Here is a 22402-nt window from a genome sequence, read left to right on the forward strand (position 1 = left end):
TGCGTTCTGGTTTTTAGAACATAAATAAAAGGCTTTGTCATTTACAAGGCCTATAGCTTAAATTTGCGTTAAAACGAGACCTATTGCATTGCAAATGCTTGTTTTTTTTCAATTCTCAGAGTGCCTCGGCATGCCCTCGTGCACCCAGCCTCTCCCCCTTTCTTCCTGTGCGCACGTCTCTCTTCCTCCCATCCCCCCCACCCCGCCTGCCTAAAGGTGCTTAGGTGCACGGGAAGCAGATTGGAAAGCCCTGGCCTCACGTAACCCCTTCAGCCGCGAGACTATCGCGAGGTGCTGGTCTGCGAATATGAGGGGTCTGTGAGACAGAGCCGCTGTTGTGCAGGAAGAGAAGTGAACTTCCCTGCTCTTTAAATGCCTTTCCACAGACCTAGTGCCGACGAGAATGCACGCGTGGTTGGGGGCTACGGGTGGGAGGGGAGACTGAAGTTCTTACTGTATGGGGGGGTGAAAGGGGGGAGGCGATGCAGCCTTCGGCGAGGTTTTGGTTCTGGAGCCGATGTTACTCGTGTGTGAGGGTGTTTTCTTTTATGCTGACGTCATGTTAAGGTTTAGATATTTCTTTTGTGTGTGCGCTTGAGCTGGACTGAAGTCCAGTGTGGCTCACTGCTTAGAGCGGCAGTCCCTGGTGTAGAGGCCTGGCCCGGAACCAGGGTTCAAATCCCGCCTCGGCTGATCTCGGTGATCTCGGCGGTTCTTGGGCTCATAATTCCTCGGACCTGATTTCTCGCCTCGGTGCCTACTCTGAGCACGAGTCCCACGCTGCAACTCTGGGCAATAGCTTGCTTAGTCTCCACCACGGCCCCCTACAGCGCTGGGGATGCCTGGTTGCACCCCGGGGATGCCCAGGAGTGGACATTTCATGGGGAAAAGCCAGGACGGGTTCCCTAGCGGTATGTGTACAGCGCCAGGACACTCCTGAGTATCAGTGCACTTTATAAATACGCCTACATTTACATTTACATTCAGACACGCACTTGTGATAGAGAAGATCAAATGCTCGTGGCGTGTGTGAGGTAGCGTGTTCTGCACAACTACTGTGACTGTCAGTGTGACATTGGACGTTTATTGCCCATGTGTCTGTATTGCTGTTTAGTGCCCCGTGTGATGCGTGTCACTTTCTGCCCCTTTCGCCCACTGAAATTTGCATCCTGGGTTTGTGAGCCTATTAAAATGTAAAAAGCAAAAACTAAATAACACAGACTGCCACGTGCCTTTGCAGGATGAAAGTTTCAATATATCTGCGTGGCTTCATTTGTGTGTATATGTCTGTCTGTGTGCTGCTCCTGTGATGGTCTTCAGATGTCGATCTACCCTGCCCTTGTGTTTCACAAAGGCTCCAGTGATGTCAGCCTTCACATATTCTTGTGCCTGCGGGGAGAGAGAGGGGAGGTGCTGGTGTGGGAGGGGGGAGGTGCTGGAGTAAGAGAGGGGAGGTGCTGGTGTGGGAGGGGGGAGGTGCTGGTGTAGGAGGAGGAGTGCTGCTAGGGCAAGGCTGTGTTTGCTGGGAGGTGCTGGTGTGGGAGGGGGGAGGTGCTGGTGTAAGAGAGGGGAGGTGCTGGTGTGGGATGGGGAGGTGCTGGTGTAGGAGGAGGAGTGCTGCTAGGGCAAGGCTGTGTTTGCGGGGAGGTGCTGGTGTGGGAGGGGGGAGGTGCTGGTGTGGGAGGAGTGCTGCTAGGGCAAGGCTGTGTTTGCGGGGAGAGAGAGGGGAGGTGCTGGTGTGGGAGGGGGGAGGTGCTGGTGTGGGAGGAGTGCTGCTAGGGCAAGGCTGTGTTTGCGGGGAGAGAGAGGGGAAGTGCTGGTGTGGGAGGAGTGCTGCTACGGCCTGGGGGAAGCTGGCTGGGGAGGGGGAGGAGAAACGCTAGTTTATGGCCCAAAAGCGCGTGCCTGTGAACACGTGAACTTCATGAAAACGCCAGAAAAAAGCTGGTGGTTTCATGAGGATTTCGAGCACTTGAATTCTCGATCCCTCAATGCGCTTGCGCGCATTGTAGGTCACGAGACCTTAATAGAGCTGAGCCCAGAACTTCAATAAATAGTGGACATTGATAGCTAGGCGGATTACACATTTTGGCTCACACCCTACCTGTAAAAGAGTATGTATTCTTGTGATATATATACATGTTTTGCTACACTGTTTGTTTGCCTGGATGAACCTCAGTGGTCTGGAGTGCAGGCTTCAAACCTGTAGCGGTCTAGCGACAGAGTGGTTCAATTCCACCTTCTGGGCGAGGCAGCTTTTGTGATGGGCTGCCCATTGTCAGGGTAACTAATACATGTTTTTTTGTCAATTCTGTTCATGTTCACAACTTGTAGCAGACAATATTTGGTAACTACATTTTAAGCAGCCCTGCCGACACGTGTTTTCTTCTGTGTTTTCAAGGCCACGTCACCATTTAAGATCAAAGAGTAACCGAGAGAATTACTTGTTAAATAGTAGCCAGCGCTCTGAGGGGCGAAACATCTGGGCACCACAGCAAGTCATGAAAGGAAGGGTATGCATTAAACACAGTGTAGATTGGAGAATCTGACATTAATAATCTGAGAGATTGGGAAGAGATAGTGTCCGATACTAATGAAATGAAGGCAGTGATGTTCATCAATGGAATGAGGGTATCACATTTGACAATATCAAAGTAAATGGTCATTTATCTGCTCACGTAGATGTCCCCGGTACTGAGGAATGACCACTGAACCCCATCCTCAGTCCACGGAGTTGACTTTTTGTGGGCACTTTACTTCTTTGCTGTAGACTTTGCTTACAGATCTTGGAGTCTCACAGTCTTTCTGTGCACCCAATATAAACAAATGAATAAATAAATACATGAATGCATATGTATAATGAAGCATGCAAAATGAGTTTGCCTCTAGGCTATCCCATTTTTGGGGCCAGATAATGGACCCTGAGGCACAACGACATAAAGCGATATCCTCAGGGTTATACCATTCCATCACATTTGGAAACTAGGATTAAAAAGTCCTTTTGTACAACAAAAAATCTAACATCCTTACCTCGTCCTCTCATCTGGAGTGATCCAGCAGAGCAAAAAATATGTTGCAGCATAACCTGATTAATAGAGTGTTTTAAATCTTCTGACCGCCTCTGCCCTCCTCCAGTGCTGGGGTGCCACCCTTTTCCCCTTTCCCCCCGAGTTCAATCAGAGTTCACAGAGCCCGGCTGTCACTGCATAGAGGGGCTCTGCTCAGCATCCTCAACCTTATTCCCACATCAGCACGTGGCCTGTTCCTAGTCCGTTGCACCTGCACCCCCAAGTTCACACAACTGCCGAGTGACGGACAGTTTTATCAGAGTAATCCTGGTCACCAAGAATTCAATGTTTAAGTCCCACACTTTTCATTCACAAAGCACTAGTGTTCGCAGGTGTCTTACTACAATTGAAGTGACTCGGAACTACAATTCCCAGAATGTATTAGGTTATTCAAATAAAATACAGGACAAGAGTGTTGCATGTTTGATACCATGAAATCACCAGGTAACTCTTCCTTACATAGCTGACAATTTACATAACGGTCAGCCTATGGTCTCTGCAAGTAATTCTGCCTAGGGCAAGAAGGCTTCGAGAGGCACAGCCAAGAGGAACGGTTACCAGGAGGAACTACTACAAATTCTCCAAGAAAAGGCAAATACAGCAAACCTAAAACTGATGACTGATGTAGAAACGGGTATGTCAAGAAACGTTTAGATTTATTAATAAATACACCTACACCTCAGCTTCACTTGTCTTTACAATTAGCACATGTCCGGGTTGTGGTGTCTTGGACTTTCCTTTACACATGTCATGTTGTGGTGTCTTGGGCTTTTCTTTCCACAACTCGTTTTGAGGTGTCTTGGAATTTCCTTTCCATGAGTCATGATGTGGTGTCTTGGACTTTCCTTTCCATGAGTCATGTTGTGGTGTCTTGGCTTTCCTTTACACAAGTCATGTTGTGGTGTCTTCTACTTTCCTTTACACAAGACATTTTGTGGTGTCTTGGCTTTCCTTTACACGAGTCATGTTGTGGTGCCATGGCTTTCCTTTACACAAGTCATGTTGTGGTGCCTTGGCTTGCCTTTTCATGAGTCACGTTGTGGTGTATTGGCTTTCCTTTGCACTAGTCATGTTGTGGTGTCTTGACTTTCCTTTACACAAGTCATGTTGTGGTGTCTTGCTTTCCTTTACACAAGTCATGTTGTCTTGTCTTGAAATATCCTTTACACAAGTCATGTTATGGGGTCTTGATCTTTCCTTTACAGCATTCATGTTGTGTTGCCTTGGACTTTCCTTACCACAAGTCATGGTGTGGTGTCTTGGCCTTTCCTTTACACGAGTCATGTTTTGTTGTCTTGGACTTTTCATTTACACGAGCCATGTTGTGGTGTCTTCAGCTTTCCATGAGTTATGTTGTGGTATCTTGGACTTTCCTTTACACAATTCATGTTGTTGTGTCTTGGCTTGCCTTTACATGAGTCATGTTGTGTTTTCTTGATCTTCCTTTTACACAATTCATGTTGTGGTGTCTTGGCTTTCGTTTACACAATTCATGTTGTGGTGTCTTGGCTTTCTTTTACACAATTCATGTTGTGGTGCCTTGGGCTTTCCTTTACACAAGTCATGTTGCGATGTCTTGGCTTTCCTTTACACAAGTCATGTAGTGGTGTCTTGGCTTTCCTTTACTCAAGTCATATTGTAGTGTTTTGGCTTTCCTTTACACAAGTCATGTTGTGGTGTCTTGGCTTTCCTTTACTCAAGTCATGTTGTCATGTTTTGGCATTCCTTTACACAAGTCATGTTGCGATGTCTTGGCTTTCCTTTACTCAAGTCATGGTGTGGTGTCTTGGACTTTTCATTTACACGAGCCATGTTGTGGTGTCTTCAGCTTTCCATGAGTTATGCTGTGGTATCTTGGACTTTCCTTTACACAATTCTTGTTGTGGTGTCTTGGCTTTCCTTTACATGAGTCATGTTGTGTTTTCTTGATCTTCCTTTTACACAATTCATGTTGTGTTGTCTTGGCTTTCCTTTACATGAGTCATGTTGTGTTTTCTTGATCTTCCTTTTACACAATTCATGTTGTGGTGTCTTGGCTTTCGTTTACACAATTCATGTTGTGCTGTCTTGGCTTTCTTTTACACAATTCATGTTGTGGTGCCTTGGGCTTTCCTTTACACAAGTCATGTTGCGATGTCTTGGCTTTCCTTTACACAAGTCATGTAGTGGTGTCTTGGCTTTCCTTTACTCAAGTCATATTGTAGTGTTTTGGCTTTCCTTTACACAAGTCATGTTGTGGTGTCTTGGCTTTCCTTTACTCAAGTCATGTTGTCGTGTTTTGACATTCCTTTACACAAGTCATGTTGCGATGTCTTGGCTTTCCTTTACTCAAGTCATGTTGTGGTGTTTTGGCTTTCCTTTACACAAGTCATGTTGTGGTGTCTTGGCTTTCCTTTACTCAAGTCATATTGTGGTGTTTTGGCTTTCCTTTACACAATCATGTTGTGGTGTCTTGCTCTTTCCGTTCAAGGAGTCAGAGAGAGTGAGAGAACAGAGTAAGGCTTTAAGAATGTCTGTTTATTCTGTGTTCTGTAAACTCAAATCGGCATGGCCTTTCCTCTTCTATTGTGGTTAACGCTGACATTACCAATTATTTATCTGAACTTTGTCCACATTATAAGAAAGTCTTGTTTACCCAGAAAGCCTGTCTCTGTTTTGCATACAATCAAAGGTTCATATTCTGAACTTTTGACTAAAACAGTGCATGAAAATAAAGACAAATCAAAAATAGAGCTGAGCCCAGAACTTCAATAAATAGTGGACATTGATAGCTAAGCGGATTACACATTTTGGCTCACACCCTACCTGTAAAAGAGTATGTATTCTTGTGATATATATACCTGTTTTGCTACACTGTTTCTTTGCACGGATGAACCTCAGTGGTCTGGGGTGCATGTTTCAAACCTGTAGCTGTCTAGCGACAGAGTGGTTCAATTCCACCTTCTGGGCGAGGCAGCTTTTGTGATGGGCTGCCCATTGTCAGGGTAACTAATACATGTTTTTTTGTCAATTCTGTTCATGTTCACAACTTGTAGCAGACAATATTTGGTAACTACATTTTCAGCAGCCCTGCCGACACGTGTTTTCTTCTGTGTTTTCAAGGCCACGTCACCATTTAAGATCAAAGAGTAACCGAGAGAATTGCTTGTTAAATAGTAGCCAGCGCTCTGAGGGGCGATTCATCTGGGCACCCCAGCAAGTCATGAAAGGAAGGGTATGCATTAAACACAGTGTACATTGGAGAATCTGACATTAATAATCTGAGAGATTGGGAAGAGATAGTGTCCGATACTAGTGAAATGAAGGCAGTGATGTTCATCAATGGAATGAGGGTAGCACATTTGACAATATCAAAGTAAATGGTCATCTATCTGCTCCCGTAGATGCCCCCGGTACTGAGGAAGGACCACTGAACCCCATGCTCAGTCCACGGAGTAGGCTTTTTGTGGGAACTTTACTTCTTTGTTGCAGACTTTGCTCACAGATCTTGGCGTCTCACAGTCTTTCTGTGCACCCAATATAAACAAATGAATAAATAAATACATGAATGCATATGTATAATGAAGCATGCAAAATGAGTTTGCCTCTAGGCTATCCATTTTTGGGGCCAGATAATGGACCCTGAGGCACAACGACATAAAGCGATATCCTCAGGGTTATACCATTCCATCACATTTGGAAACTAGGATTAAAAAGTCCTTTTGTACAACAAAAAATCTAACATCCTTACCTCGTCCTCTCATCTGGAGTGATCCAGCAGAGCAAACAATATGTTGCAGCATAACCTGATTAATAGAGTGTTTTAAATCTTCTGACCGCCTCTGCCCTCCTCCACTGCTGGGGTGCCACCCTTTTCCACTTTCCCCCCGAGTTCAATCAGAGGTCACAGAGCCCGGCTGTCACTGCATAGAGGCGCTCTGCTCAGCATCCTCAACCTTGTTCCCACATCAGCACGTGGCCTGTTCCTAGTCATTTGCACCTGCACCCCCCAGTTCACACCACTGCCGAGTGACTGACAGTTTTATCAGAGTAATCCAGGTCACCAAGAATGCAATGTTGAAGTCCCACACTTTTCATTTACAACGCACTAGTGTTCGCAGGTGTCTTACTACAATTGAAGTGACTCGGAACTACAATTCCCAGAATGTATTAGGTTATTCAAATAAAATACAGGACAAGAGTGTTGCATGTTTGATACCATGAAATCACCAGGTAACTCTTCCTTACATAGCTGACAATTTACATAACGGTCAGCCTATGGTTTCTGCAAGTAATTCTGCCTAGGGCAAGAAGGCTTCGAGAGGCACAGCCAAGAGGAACGGTTACCAGGAGGAACTACTACAAATCCTCCAAGAAAAGGCAAATACAGCAAACCTAAAACTGATGACAGATGTAGAAACGGGTATGTCAAGAAACGTTTAGATTTATTAATAAATACACCTACACCTCAGCTTCACTTGTCTTTACAATTAGCACATGTCGGGGTTGTGGTGTCTTGGACTTTCCTTTACACAAGTCATGTTGTGGTGTCTTGGGCTTTTCTTTCCACAAGCCGTTTTGAGGTGTCTTGGAATTTCCTTTCCATGAGTCATGTTGTGGTGTCTTGGACTTTCCTTTCCATGAGTCATGTTGTGGGGTCTTGGCTTTCCTTTACACAAGTCATGTTGTGGTGTCTTCTACTTTCCTTTACATAAGACATTTTGTGTTTCTTGGCTTTCCTTTACACGAGTCGCGTTGTGGTGTCTTGGCTTTCCATTACACTAGTCATGTTGTGGTGTCTTGGCTTTCCTTTACACAAGTCATGTTGTCTTGTCTTGAAATATCCTTTACACAAGTCATGTTATGGGGTCTTGATCTTTCCTTACCACAAGTCATGGTGTGGTGTATTTGCCTTTCCTTTACACGAGTAATGTTTTGGGCTTTTCATTTACACCAGCCATGTTGTGGTGTCTTCAGCTTTCTATGAGTTATGTTGTGGTATCTTGGACTTTCCTTTACACAATTCATGTTGTGGTGTCTTGGCTTTCCTTTACATGAGTCATGTTGTGTTTTCTTGATCTTCCTTTTACACAATTCATGTTGTGGTGTCTTGGCTTTCGTTTGCACAATTCATGTTGTGGGGTCTTGGCTTTCTTTTACACAATTCATGTTGTGGTGCCTTGGGCTTTCCTTTACACAAGTCATGTTGCGATGTCTTGGCTTTCCTTTACTCAAGTCATGTTGTGGTGTTTTGGCTTTCCTTTACACAAGTCATGTAGTGGTGTCTTGGCTTTCCTTTACTCAAGTCATATTGTAGTGTTTTGGCTTTCCTTTACATAAGTCATGTTGTGGTGTCTTGGCTTTCCTTTACTCAAGTCATGTTGTGGTGTTTTGGCTTTCCTTTACACAAGTCATGTTGCGATGTCTTGGCTTTCCTTTACTCAAGTCATGTTGTGGTGTTGTGGCTTTCCTTTACACAAGTCATGTTGTGGTGTCTTGGCTTTCCTTTACTCAAGTCATATTGTGGTGTTTTGGCTTTCCTTTACACATTCATGTTGTGGTGTCTTGCTCTTTCCGTCCAAGGAGTCAGAGAGAGTGAGAGAACAGAGTAAGGCTTTAAGAATGTCTGTTTATTCTGTGTTCTGTAAACTCAAATCAGCACGGCCTTTCCTCTTCTATTGTTGTTAACGCTGACATTACAATGATTTATCTGAACTTTGTCCACATTATAAGAAAGTCTCGTTTACTCAGAAAGCCTGTCTCTGTTTTGCATACAATCAAAGGTTCATATTCTGAACTTTTGACTAAAACAGTGCATGAAAATAAAGACAAATCCAAATTAGAGCTGAGCCCAGAACTTCAATAAATAGTGGACATTGATAGCTAGGCGGATTACACATTTTGGCCCACACTCTACCTGTAAAAGAGTATGTATTCTTTTGATATATATACCTGTTTTGCTACACTGTTTCTTTGCCCGGATGAACCTCAGTGGTCTGGGGTGCAGGCTTCAAACCTGTAGCTGTCTAGCGACAGAGTGGTTCAATTCCACCTTCTGGGCGAGGCAGCTTTTGTGATGGGCTGCCCATTGTCATGGTAACTAACACATGTTTTTTTGTCAATTCTGTTCATGGTCACAACTTGTAGCAGACAATATTTGGTAACTACATTTTAAGCAGCCCTGCCGACACCTGTTTTCTTCTGTGTTTTCAAGGCCACGTCACCATTTAAGATCAAAGAGTAACCAAGAGAATTACTTAATAAATAGTAGCCAGCGCTCTGAGGGGCGATTCATCTGGGCACCCCAGCAAGTCATGAATGGAAGGGTATGCATTAAACACAGTGTAGATTGGAGAATCTGACATTAATAATCTGAGAGCTTGGGAAGAGATAGTTTCCGATACTAATGAAATGAAGGCAGTGATGTTCTTCAATGGAATGAGGGTATCACATTTGACAATATCAAAGTAAATGGTCATCTATCTGCTCCCGTAAATGCCCCCGGTACTGAGGTAGGACAACTGAACCCCATCCTCAGTCCACGGGGTAGGCTTTTTGTGGGCACTTTACTTCTGTGTTGCAGACTTTGCTCACATATCTTGGAGTCTCACAGTCTTTCTGTGCACCCAATACAAACAAATGAATAAATAAATACATGAATGCATATGTATAATGAAGCATGCAAAATGAGTTTGCCTCTAGGCTATCCCATTTTTGGGGCCAGATAATGGACCCTGAGGCACAACGACAAAAAGCGATATCCTCAGGGTTATACCATTCCATCACATTTGGAAACTAGGATTAAAAAGTCCTTTTGTACAACAAAAAATCTAACATCCTTACCTCGTCCTCTCATCTGGAGTGATCCAGCAGAGCAAAAAATATGTTGCAGCATAACCTGATTATTAGATTGTTTTAAATCTTCTGACCGCCTCTGCCCTCCTCCACTGCTGGGGTGCCACCCTTTTCCCCTTTCCCCCCGAGTTCAATCAGAGGTCACAGAGCCCGGCTGTCACTGCATAGAGGCGCTCTGCTCAGCATCCTCAACCTTGTTCCCACATCAGCACGTGGCCTGTTCCTAGTCCGTTGCACCTGCACCCCCCAGTTCACACCACTGCCGAGTGACTGACACTTTTATCAGAGTAATCCAGGTCACCAAGAATGCAATGTTTAAGTCCCACACTTTTCATTTACAAAGCACTAGTGTTCACAGGTGTCTTACTACAATTGAAGTGACTCTGAACTACAATTCCCAGAATGTATTAGGTTTTTCAAATAAAATACAGGACAAGAGTGTTGCATGTTTGATACCATGAAATCACCAGGTAACTCTTCCTTACATAGCTGACCACTTACATAAAGGTCAGCCTATGGTCTCTGCAAGTAATTCTGCCTAGGGCGAGAAGGCTTCAAGTGGCACAGCCAAGAGGAACGGTTACCAGGAGGAACTACTACAAATCCTCTAGGAAAAGGCAAATACAGCAAACCTAAAACTGATGACTGATGTAGAAACGGGTATGTCAAGAAACGTTTAGATTTTTAATAAATACACCTACACCTCAGCTTTACTTGTCTTTACAATTAGCACATGTCGGGGTTGTGGTATCTTGGACTTTCCTTTACACAAGTCATGTTGCGGTGTCTTGGGCTTTTCTTTCCACAAGTCGTTTTGAGGTGTCATGGAATTTCCTTTCCATGAGTCATGTTGTGGTGTCTTGGACTTTCCTTTCCATGAGTCATGTTGTGGTGTCTTGGCTTTCCTTTACACAAGTCATTTTGTGTTGTCTTGAACTATCCTTTACACAAGTCATGTTATGGGGTCTTGGTCTTTCCTTTACAGCATTCATGTTGTGTTGTCTTGGACTTTCCTTACCACAAGTCATGGAGTGGTGTCTTGGCCTTTCCTTTACATGAGTCATGTTTTGTTGTCTTGGACATTTCATTTACACAAGCCATGTTGTGGTGTCTTCAGCTTTCCATGAGTTATGTTGTGGTATCTTGGACTTTCCTTTACACAATTCATGTTGTTGTGTCTTGGCTTGCCTTTACATGAGTCATGTTGTGTTTTCTTTATCTTCCTTTTACACAATTCATGTTGTGGTGTCTTGGCTTTCGTTTACACAATTCATGTTGTGGTGTCTTGGTTTCTTTTACACAATTCATGTTGTGGTGCCTTGGGCTTTCCTTTACACAAGTCATGTTGCGATGTCTTGGCTTTCCTTTAATCAAGTCATGTTGTGGTGTTTTGACTTTCCTTTGCACAAGTCATGTTGTGGTGTCTTGGCTTTCCTTTACTCAAGTCATGTTGTAGTGTTTTGGCTTTCCTTTACACAAGTCATGTTGTGGTGTCTTGGCTTTCCTTTACTCAAGTCATGTTGTGGTGTTTTGGCTTTCCTTTACACAGGTCATGTTGCGATGTCTTGGCTTTCCTTTACTCAAGTCATGTTGTGGTGTTTTGGCTTTCCCTTACTCAAGTCATATTGTGGTGTTTTGGATTTCCTTTACACAATCATGTTGTGGTGTCTTGCTTTTTCCGTTCAAGGAGTCAGAGAGAGAGAGAGAACAGAGTAAGGCTTTAAGAATGTCTGTTTATTCTGTGTTTAGTAAACTCAAATCAGCACGGCCTTTCCTCTTCTATTGTTGTTAACGCTGACATTAGCAATGATTTATCTGAACTTTGTCACATTATAAGAAAGTATTGCTTACCCAGAAAGCCTGTCTCTGTTTTACATACAATCAAAGGTTCATATTCTGAATTTTCGACTAAAACAGAGCATGAAAATAAAGACAAATCAAAAATAGAGCTGAGCCCAGAACTTCAATAAATAGTGGACATTGATAGCTAGGCGTATTACACATTTTGGCTCACACCCTACCTGTAAAATGTGTTCTTGTGATATATATACCTGTTTTGCTACACTGTTTCTTAGCCCGGATGAACATCAGTGGTCTGGGGTGCAGGCTTCAAACCTGTAGCTGTCTAGCGACAGAGTGGTTCAATTCCACCTTCTGGGCGAGGCAGCTTTTGTGATGGGCTGCCCATTGTCAGGGTAACTAATACATGTTTTTTGTCAATTCTGTTCATGTTCACAACTTGTAGCAGACAATATTTGGTAACTACATTTTCAGCAGCCCTGCCGACACGTGTTTTCTTCTGTGTTTTCAAGGCCACGTCACCATTTAAGATCAAAGAGTAACCGAGAGAATTACTTGTTAAATAGTAGCCAGCTCTCTGAGGGGCGATTCATCTGGGCACCCCAGCAAGTCATGAAAGGAAGGGTATGCATTAAACACAGTGCAGATTGGAGAATCTGACATTAATAATCTGAGAGATTGGGAAGAGATAGTGTCCGATACTAATGAAATGAAGGCAGTGATGTTCATCAATGGAATGAGGGTATCACATTTGACAATATCAAAGTAAATGGTCATCTATCTGCTCCCGTAGATGCCCCCGGTACTGAGGAAGGACCACTGAACCCCATCCTCAGTCCACGGAGTAGGCTTTTTGTGGGCACTTTATTTCTTTGTTGCAGACTTTGCTCACAGATCTTGGAGTTTCACAGTCTTTCTGTGCACCCAATATAAACAAATGAATAAATAAATACATGAATGCATATGTATGATGAAGCATGCAAAATGAGTTTGCCTCTAGGCTATCCCATTTTTGGGGCCAGATAATGGGCCCTGAGGCACAACGACATAAAGCGATATCCTCAGGGTTACACCATTCCATCACATTTGGAAACTAGGATTAAAAAGTCCTTTTGTACAACAAAAAATCTAACATCCTTACCTCGTCCTCTCATCTGGAGTGATCCAGCAGAGCAAAAAATATGTTGCAGCATAACCTGATTAATAGAGTGTTTTAAATCTTCTGACCGCCTCTGCCCTCCTCCACTGCTGGGATGCCACCCTTTTCCCCTTTCCCCCCGAGTTCAATCAGAGGTCACAGAGCCCGGCTGTCACTGCATAGAGGCGCTCTGCTCAGCATCCTTAACCTTGTTCCCACATCAGCACGTGGCCTGTTCCTAGTCCTTTGCACCTGCACCCCCCAGTTCACACCACTGCCGAGTGACTGACAGTTTTATCAGAGTAATCCGGGTCACCAAGAATGCAATGTTTAAGTCCCACACTTTTCATTTACAAAGCACTAGTGTTCGCAGAATGTATTAGGTTATTCAAATAAAATACAGGACAAGAATGTTGCATGTTTGATACCATGAAATCACCAGGTAACTCTTCCTTACATAGCAGGTCACTTACATAAAGGTCAGCCTATGGTCTCTGCAAGTAATTCTGCCTAGGGCGAGAAGGCTTCGAGAGGCACAGCCAAGAGGAATGGTTACCAGGAGGAACTACTACAAATCCTCCAAGAAAAGGCAAATACAGCATACCTAAAACTCATGACTGATGTAGAAACGGGTATGTCAAGAAACGTTTAGATTTATTAATAAATACACCTACACCTCAGCTTCACTTGTCTTTACAATTAGCACATGTCGGGGTTGTGGTGTCTTGGACTTTCCTTTACACAAGTCATGTTGTGGTGTCTTGGACTTTTCTTTCCACAAGTCGTTTTGAGGTGTCTTGGAATTTCCTTTCCATGAGTCATGTTGTGGTGTCGTGGACTTTCCTTTCCATGAGTCATGTTGTGGTGTCTGTGAGAAGTTGGCCTGGTATATGATGCTCACTAGTTCTAGTGATCACCTTGTACCATGCCAAGCAACCCTTATGGTGCAGGTTGTAAAGTCAACCTTATAGACAAGCTATCCTAGGGGTAGCATGGACTAAGCAGTCTTAGGCTAAACTCTTTAAAGGCATGTGAAGCAAGCTGTTTTACCATACACAATCCCTTGAATACCAAATGAAAGGACACCACACAGATATATATTGAAAATATATATAGATTTATTAACTACAATTACTACCTGGACTCTTTATGAGCACAGAAGCACAAGCGTTAAACACAAGACAGTTTAAAATACACAAAAGTTGCACAATATGGATGAGCCCTAGGGGCCACCTAAACCATATACTAAAAAAGTGGTATAAGAGATACCAATCGAAAAGGAAGTAGGCCTAGGGCCTTGGGAATCGCTGGAGCTGATCGGGACTAGCAGTGACTAAGTCGGGAAAGGCCCGCGGGACTCGGGTGCAATGTTTAAAGTGCACGCACTCACCAATGCAAAGTCTATGGTGCGTAAAAAGTACAAAGTTAGTTAAAAAGCAACCTTCCGAGAGACCTAGAGGAACGAAACTTAAGACACAGACACTAGAGGTGTGTACCAGTGTGGGAACACCGGCGTTGCTGAGTTACCTCACCCACAGGGCGCGGGTGCATAGGGTCGAAGTAGTGTCGGGTTTCGTCACGCTGGTCGTTGGTGCTTGGAGCTGAAGATGCTGCAGGCGGCTCGATGTGAAGAGTTCCGGTGGATCCAAGGGTGAATCTGAAGTTGTGAAGACCTGAAAGCAGAGGGGACAATGTTCAAAGTCAGTAGCCAGTGACTACTGTGGAACCAGACTGGAACCAGGCGATGTCGGGTGCAAACAGGCATTAAGGTGTAGCTTCTCTCTGCAGCCACGTGGACACGAGGGGTCGAGGACGTCCAGGAGTTGGTCACAAGCTGTCCCACACAGGCTTCTCGCTGTTGGCAGTGTCGGCAACTTGATTGGAGCAAACAGGCCTTGGCTAATGCAAGCCACACAGGAATCAAAAAGGCTTATCACTCGGACCAGCAAGGTCAGAGCGGGTGCTCCCTTTTACAGGAGCATGGGCAAGTCTGGAGCAACCAGACCCGTAGTGTAAGTTGAAGGTTTCATCACCAAGATGGCCGCTAGCCACGTGGCAAGTGGCCGGGATGGCGCGTCAAGTGGCACAATGCAAAAGGGCCCCACGCAGAACGTGGAGATGCTGGGGGGCTGATCTCTGGTGCAAGGGCTGCTCGGTGGTAGGAATTCTCAGTCCCCAAAGCACAACATCGAGGGTACCTCTGATGCTGCGCAGTCAGCTTTTCGGGGGTCTTCCAAGAAGTCCGGTCCCACGTCTCTCGGTGCCTCCTCGGGTCCCTTCTTTGCAGGGACTGTGGATCGGGCGGTGAGAAGTCTGGGAGTCTGGGTCTTGTCAGGCTCTAGGCTCGGGCTCCGGCGAGAGGCGGCGGCAAAGCAGATGTCGAGTAGCTGGTTGGTGCCTGTGTTCACAGGGTGGTCACTCCTTGGCCACAAGGGAGATTCTCTTCCGTCTTCTGAGCAGCAGAATGTCGAAGTCCAGTCTTCTTCTGTATTTCAAGTTGATTCAGGATGATCTGAAGTCTCAGGACACAGCTCCCACTCTTATTCGAATCTGGGGGGCCGGATCACCTACTAGGTCCCTACTCTGGGTGGGACCAGGAAGGGGGGTGGTTACCCCCCCTTTCCTTTGTCCAGTTCGTGCCAGGACTGGGGCTGGAAGGCCCCAGCACCGGTTTGAACTGGCCTATGCACGGGGACACCTTGTGTGCCCCAGGCATGTCTGATTCTATTCAGCCCTGTCCTACCCAATAAACAAAATCCTGTCTGGGGTGGTGCTAGCACCTCCCAAGGCAGGAAACCCTTTGTCCAAGCTGCCCTCGCTGGAAGGACTCCCAGCAACAGGAGGTCAGACTTGTGTCTGTGGTGGCAGCATCCATTTTGTGATGCTGAGGCTCTGTTTAACTTTAACCGGGGTTCAGGTTAGGTACATGTCGTGTCCCTCTAGAAGGGTGGAATGCTACCCCCGTCGCCAGAACTGGCGAGGGGGTAGTATTCCAATTCGTATGACACCTTACTCGACATGTTTTGATAAAGCCAAACCCAAGATAGCATTTAACCGCGAGGATTATAATGCACTTAAGAGTATATGGTATGGCAGTATCATGAAACAGCTAAAGGACATTGTTCCGAAAGCTGCAGACAGGCTCAGCTCATGCCAGAGCACCATCTCACATATTTCCAAGCACTCTGCCTCCAGGATTGATGAGGCCTTCCATAGGAGTGGCTGATAGGAGCATATGTGTCCATTTTAGGTTAGGTATAGGCATACTACACCTAAGTAAGGGGTGGTTACACCGACTTACCCCAGCTGAGTGATCAGCCAGTTGTGTCAAATGTGGAGGCCAGGCCAGGGGTGGCACAATACGTGCTGCAGCCCCTGGTAGGCCTTGGAAGCACCTATGCACTGGGTACCTAGGGTACACTGTTACAGGGGCCCATAAGGTGAACCAATTCCAATTGTGTATGTACCTATGGTACATGGAGTCCATTTTAGGGAGAGAGCAATTCGCCTGGGGCCCTGAATAGCAGGATCCGAGGCCAACTATGTCAAAAACCAGCTAAACACCAGGCAAAAAGTTTGGGGGTAACCATAGTCAGATATCCACCTTCCTACAGTGTCTTCTACTTTCCTTTATGCGAGACATTTTGTGGTGTCTTGGCTTTCCTTTACACGAGTCATGTTGTGGTGCCATGGCTTTCCTTTACACAAGTCATGTTGTGGTGCCTTGGCTTGACTTTTCATGAGTCACGTTGTGGTGTCTTGGCTTTCCTTTACACTAGTAATGTTTGGTGTCTTGACTTTCCTTTACACAAGTCATGTTGTGGTGTCTTGGCTTTCCTTTACACAAGTCATGTTGTCTTGTCTTGAACTATCCTTTACACAAGTCATGTTATGGTGTCGTGGTCTTTCCTTTACAGCATTCATGTTGTGTTGTCTTGGACTTTCCTTACCACAAGTCATGGTGTGGTGTCTTGGCCTTTCCTTTACACGAGTCATGTTTTGTTGTCTTGGACTTTTCATTTACACGAGCCATGTTGTGGTGTCTTCAGCTTTCCATGAGTTATGTTGTGGTATCTTGGACTTACCTTTACACAATTCATGTTGTGGTGTCTTGGCTTTCCTTTACATGAGTCATGTTGTGTTTTCTTGATCTTCCTTTTACACAATTCATGTTGTGGTGTCTTGGCTTTCGTTTACACAATTCATGTTGTGATGTCTTGGCTTTCTTTTACACAATTCATGTTATGGTGCCTTGGGCTTTCCTTTACACAAGTCATGTTGCGATGTCTTGGCTTTCCTTTACTCAAGTCATGTTGTGGTGTTTTGTTTTTCTTTACACAAGTCATGTTGTGGTGTCTTGGCTTTCCTTTACTCAAGTCATGTTGTAGTGTTTTGGCTTTCCTTTACACAAGTCATGTTGTGGTGTCTTGGCTTTCCTTTACTCAAGTCATGTTGTGGTGTTTTGGCTTTCCTCTACACAAGTCATGTGGTGGTGTCTTGGCTTTCCTTTGCTCAAGTCATATTGTGGTGTTTTGGCTTTCCTTTACACAATCATGTTGTGGTGTCTTGCTCTTTCCTTTCAATGAGTCGGAGAGAGTGAGAGAACAGAGTAAGGCTTTAAGAATGTCTGTTTATTCTGTGTTCTGTAAACTCAAATCAGCACGGCCTTTCCTCTTCTATTGTTGTTTACGCTGACATTAGCAATGATTTATCCTAACTTTGTCCACATTATAAGAAAGTCTGGCAGCAAGTCTCATTTACCCAGAAAGCCTGTCTCTGTTTTGCATACAATCAAAGATTCATATTCTGAACTTTTGACTAAAACAGTGCATGAAAATAAAGACAAATCAAAATTAGAGCTGAGCCCAGAACTTCAATAAATAGTGGACATTGATAGCTAGGCGGATTACACATTTTGGCTCACACCCTACCTGTAAAAGAGTATGTATTCTTGTGATATATATACCTGTTTTGCTACACTGTTTCTTACCCCGGATGAACATCAGTGGTCTGGGGTGCAGGCTTCAAACCTGTAGCTGTCTAGCGACAGAGTGGTTCAATTCCACCTTCTGGGCGAGGCAGCTTTTGTGATGGGCTGCCCATTGTCAGGGTAACTAATACATGTTTTTTGTCAATTCTGTTCATGTTCACAACTTGTAGCAGACAATATTTGGTAACTACATTTTAAGCAGCCCTGCCGACACCTGTTTTCTTCTGTGTTTTCAAGGCCACGTCACCATTTAAGATCAAAGAGTAACCAAGAGAATTACTTGTTAAATAGTAGCCAGCGCTCTGAGGGGCGATTCATCTGGGCACTGCAGCAAGTCATGAAAGGAAGGGTATGCATTAAACACAGTGTAGATTGGAGAATCTGACATTAATAATCTGAGAGATTGGGAAGAGATAGTGTCCGATACTAATGAAATGAAGGCAGTGATGTTCATCAATGGAATGAGGGTATCACATTTGACAATATCAAAGTAAATGGTCATCTATCTGCTCCCGTAAATGCCCCAGGTACTGAGGAAGGACCACTGAACCCTATCCTCAGTCCACGGAGTAGGCTTTTTGTGGGCACTTTACTTCTTTGTTGCAGACTTTGCTCACAGATGTTGGAGTTCACAGTCTTTCTGTGCACCCAATATAAACAAATGAATAAATAAATACATGAATGCATATGTATAATGAAGCATGCAAAATGAGTTTGCCTTTAGGCTATCCCATTTTTGGGGCCAAATAATGGACCCTGAGGAACAACGACATAAAGCGATATCCTCAGGGTTATACCATTCCATCACATTTGGAAACTGGGATTAAGAAGTCCTTTTGTACAACAAAACATCTAACATCCTTACCTCGTCCTCTCATCTGGAGTGATCCAGCAGAGCAAAAAATATGTTGCAGCATAACCTGATTAATAGAGTGTTTTAAATCTTCTGACCGCCTCTGCCCTCCTCCACTGCTGGGGTGCCACCCTTTTCCCCTTTCCCCCCGAGTTGAATCAGAGGTCACAGAGCCCGGCTGTCACTGCATAGAGGCGCTCTGCTCAGCATCCGCAACCTTGTTCCCACATCAGCACGTGGCCTGTTCCTAGTCCGTTGCACCTGCACCCCCCAGTTCACACCACTGCCGAGTGACTGACAGTTTTATCAGAGTAATCCAGGTCACCAAGAATGCAATGTTTAAGTCCCACACTTTCATGTACAAAGCACTAGTGTTCGCGGTTGTCTTACTACAATTGAAGTGACTCGGAACTACAATTCCCAGAATGTATTAGGTTATTCAAATAAAATACAGGACAAGAGTGTTGCATGTTTGATACCATGAAATCACCAGGTAACTCTTCCTTACATAGCTGACCATTTACATAAAGGTCAGCCTATGGTCTCTGCAAGTAATTCTGCCTAGGGCGAGAAGGCTTCGAGAGGCACAGCCAAGAGGAACGGTTACAAGGAGGAACTACTACAAATCCTCCAAGAAAAGGCAAATACAGCAAACCTACAACTGATGACTGATGTAGAAACGGGTATGTCAAGAAACCATTAGATTTATTAATAAATACACCTACATCTCAGCTTCACTTGTCTTTACAATTAGCACATGTCGGGGTTGTGGTGTCTTGGACTTTCCTTTACACAAGTCATGTTGTGGTGTCTTGGGCTTTTCTTTCCACAAGTCGTTTTGAGGTGTCTTGGAATTTCCTTTCCGTGAGTCATGTTGTGGTGTCTTGGACTTTCCTTTCCATGAGTCATGTTGTGGTGTCTTGGCTTTCCTTTACACAAGTTATGTTGTGGTGTCTTCTACTTTCCTTTACACAAGACATTTTGTGGTGTCTTGGCTTTCCTTTACACGAGTCATGTTGTGGTGCCATGGCTTTCCTTTACGTAAGTCATGTTGTAGTGCCTTGGCTTGCCTTTTCATGAGTCACGTTGTGGTGTCTTGGCTTTCCTTTACACTAGTCATGTTGTGGTGTCTTGACTTTCCATTACACAAGTCATGTTGTGGTGTCTTGGCTTTCCTTTACACAAGTCATGTTGTCTTGTCTTGAACTATCCTTTACACAAGTCATGTCATGTGGTCTTGATCTTTCCTTTACAGCATTCATGTTGTGTTGTCTTGGACTTTCCTTACCACAAGTCATGGTGTGGTGTCTTGGCCTTTCCTTTACACGAGTCATGTTTTGTTGCTTCGGACTTTTCATTTACACGAGCCATGTTGTGGTGTCTTCAGCTTTCCATGAGTTATGTTGTGGTATCTTGGACTTTCCTTTACACAATTCATGTTGTGGTGTCTTGGCTTTCCTTTACATGATTCATGTTGTGTTTTCTTGATCTTCCTTTTACACAATTCATGTTGTGGTGTCTTGGCTTTCGTTTACACTGTTCATGTTGTGGTGTCTTGGCTTTCTTTTACACAATTCATGTTGTGGTGCCTTGGGCTTTCCTTTACACAAGTCATGTTGCGATGTCTTGACTTTCCTTTACTCAAGTCATGTTGTGGTGTTTTGGCTTTCCTTTACACTAGTCATGACTTGTTTAGTTGTCTTGGACTTTTCATTTACATGAGCCATGCTGTGGTGTCTTCAGCTTTCCATGAGTTATGTTGTGGTATCTTGGACTTTCCTTTACACAATTCATGTTGTGGTGTCTTGGCTTTCCTTTACATGAGTCATGTTGTGTTTTCTTGATCTTCCTTTTACACAATTCATGTTGTGGTGTCTTGGCTTTCGTTTACACAATTCATGTTGTGGTGTCTTGGCTTTCTTTTACACAATTCATGTTGTGGTGCCTTGGGCTTTCCTTTACACAAGTCATGTTGCGATGTCTTGGCTTTCCTTTTCTCAAGTCATGTTGTGGTGTCTTGGCTTTCCTTTACTCAAGTCATATTGTGGTGTTTTGGCTTTCCTTTACACAATCATGTTGTGGTGTCTTGCTCTCTCTGTTCAATTAGTCAGAGAGAGTGAGAGAACAGAGTAAGGCTTTAAAAATGTCTGTTTATTCTGTGTTCAGTAAACTCAAATCAGCACGGCCTTTCCTCTTCTATTGTTGTTAACGCTGACATTAGCAATGATTTATCTGAACTTTGTCACATTATAAGAAAGTCTTGTTTACCCAGAAAACCTGTCTATGTTTTGCATACAATCAAAGGTTCATATTCTGAACTGTTGACTAAAACAGTGCATGAAAATAAAGACAAATCAAAAATAGAGCTGAGCCCAGACTTCAATAAATAGTGGACATTGATAGCTAGGCGGATTACACAGTTTGGCTCACACCCTAACTATAAAATAGTATGTATTCTTGTGATATATATACCTGTTTTGCTACACTGTTTCTTTGCCCGGATGAACCTCAGTGGTCTGGGGTGCAGGCTTCAAACCTGTAGCTGTCTAGCGACAGAGTGGTTCAATTGCACCTTCTGGGCGTGGCAGCTTTTGTGATGGGCTGCCCATTGTCAGGGTAACTAATACATGTTTTTTTGTCAATTCTGTTCATGTTCACAACTTGTAGCAGACAATATTTGGTAACTACATTTTGCCGACACGTGTTTTCTTCTGTGTTTTCAAGGCCACGTCACCATTTAAGATCAAAGAGTAACCGAGAGAATTACGCGTTAAATAGTAGCCAGGGCTCTGAGGGGCGATTCATCTCGGCACGCCAGCACGTCATGAAAGGAAGGGTCTGCATTAAACACAGTGTAGTTTGGAGAATCTGACATTAATAATCTGAGAGATTGGGAAGAGATAGTGTCCGATACTAATGAAATGAAGGCAGTGATGTTCATCAATGGAATGATGGCATCACATTTGACAATATCAAAGTAAATGGTCATCTATCTGCTCCCGTAGATGTCCCCGGTACTGAGGAAGGACCACTGAACCCCATCCTCAGTCCACGGAGTAGGCTTTTTGTGGGCACTTTACTTCTTTGTTGCAGACTTTGCTCACATATCTTGGAGTCTCACAGTCTTTCTGTGCACCCAATACAAACAAATGAATAAATAAATACATGAATGCATATGTATAATGTAGCATGCAAAATGAGTTTGCCTCTAGGCTATCCCATTTTTGGGGCCAGATAATGGACCCTGAGGCACAACGACATAAAGCGATATCCTCAGGGTTATACCATTCCATCACATTTGGAAACTAGGATTAAAAAGTCCTTTTGTACAACAAAAAATCTAACATCCTTACCTCGTCCTCTCATCTGGAGTGATCCAGCAGAGCAAAAAATATGTTGCAGCATAACCTGATTATTAGATTGTTTTAAATCTTCTGACCGCCTCTGCCCTCCTCCACTGCTGGGGTGCCACCCTTTTCCCCTTTCCCCCCCGAGTTCAATCAGAGGTCACAGAGCCCGGCTGTCACTGCATAGAGGCGCTCTGCTCAGCATCCTCAACCTTGTTCCCACATCAGCACGTGGCCTGTTCCTAGTCCGTTGCACCTGCACCCCCCAGTTCACACCACTGCCGAGTGACTGACACTTTTATCAGAGTAATCCAGGTCACCAAGAATGCAATGTTTAAGTCCCACACTTTTCATTTACAAAGCACTAGTGTT

General features: G+C 44.3%; 6 non-coding genes across 6 annotated transcripts; all 6 read left to right on the forward strand.

The window, feature by feature from the left end:
- Window positions 1-2162: 2162 nt before the first annotated feature.
- Window positions 2163-2249, forward strand: TRNASTOP-UCA (transfer RNA opal suppressor (anticodon UCA)). Its single transcript has one exon. It is a non-coding gene; the product is annotated as a tRNA-Sec (tRNA).
- A 3682-nt stretch (window positions 2250-5931) lies between these two features.
- TRNASTOP-UCA (transfer RNA opal suppressor (anticodon UCA)) lies at window positions 5932-6018 on the forward strand. The gene has a single exon. It is a non-coding gene; the product is annotated as a tRNA-Sec (tRNA).
- Window positions 6019-9022: 3004 nt separating this feature from the next.
- On the forward strand, window positions 9023-9109 carry TRNASTOP-UCA (transfer RNA opal suppressor (anticodon UCA)). The gene has a single exon. It is a non-coding gene; the product is annotated as a tRNA-Sec (tRNA).
- A 2867-nt stretch (window positions 9110-11976) lies between these two features.
- Window positions 11977-12063, forward strand: TRNASTOP-UCA (transfer RNA opal suppressor (anticodon UCA)). Its single transcript has one exon. It is a non-coding gene; the product is annotated as a tRNA-Sec (tRNA).
- Window positions 12064-17829: 5766 nt separating this feature from the next.
- TRNASTOP-UCA (transfer RNA opal suppressor (anticodon UCA)) lies at window positions 17830-17916 on the forward strand. The gene has a single exon. It is a non-coding gene; the product is annotated as a tRNA-Sec (tRNA).
- Window positions 17917-21178: 3262 nt separating this feature from the next.
- Window positions 21179-21265, forward strand: TRNASTOP-UCA (transfer RNA opal suppressor (anticodon UCA)). The gene has a single exon. It is a non-coding gene; the product is annotated as a tRNA-Sec (tRNA).
- Window positions 21266-22402: the final 1137 nt, after the last annotated feature.

The sequence above is a fragment of the Lissotriton helveticus genome, chromosome 5_1 (genome assembly GCF_964261635.1).
Source record: "Lissotriton helveticus chromosome 5_1, aLisHel1.1, whole genome shotgun sequence".
Classification (NCBI taxonomy): Eukaryota; Metazoa; Chordata; class Amphibia; order Caudata; family Salamandridae; genus Lissotriton; species Lissotriton helveticus.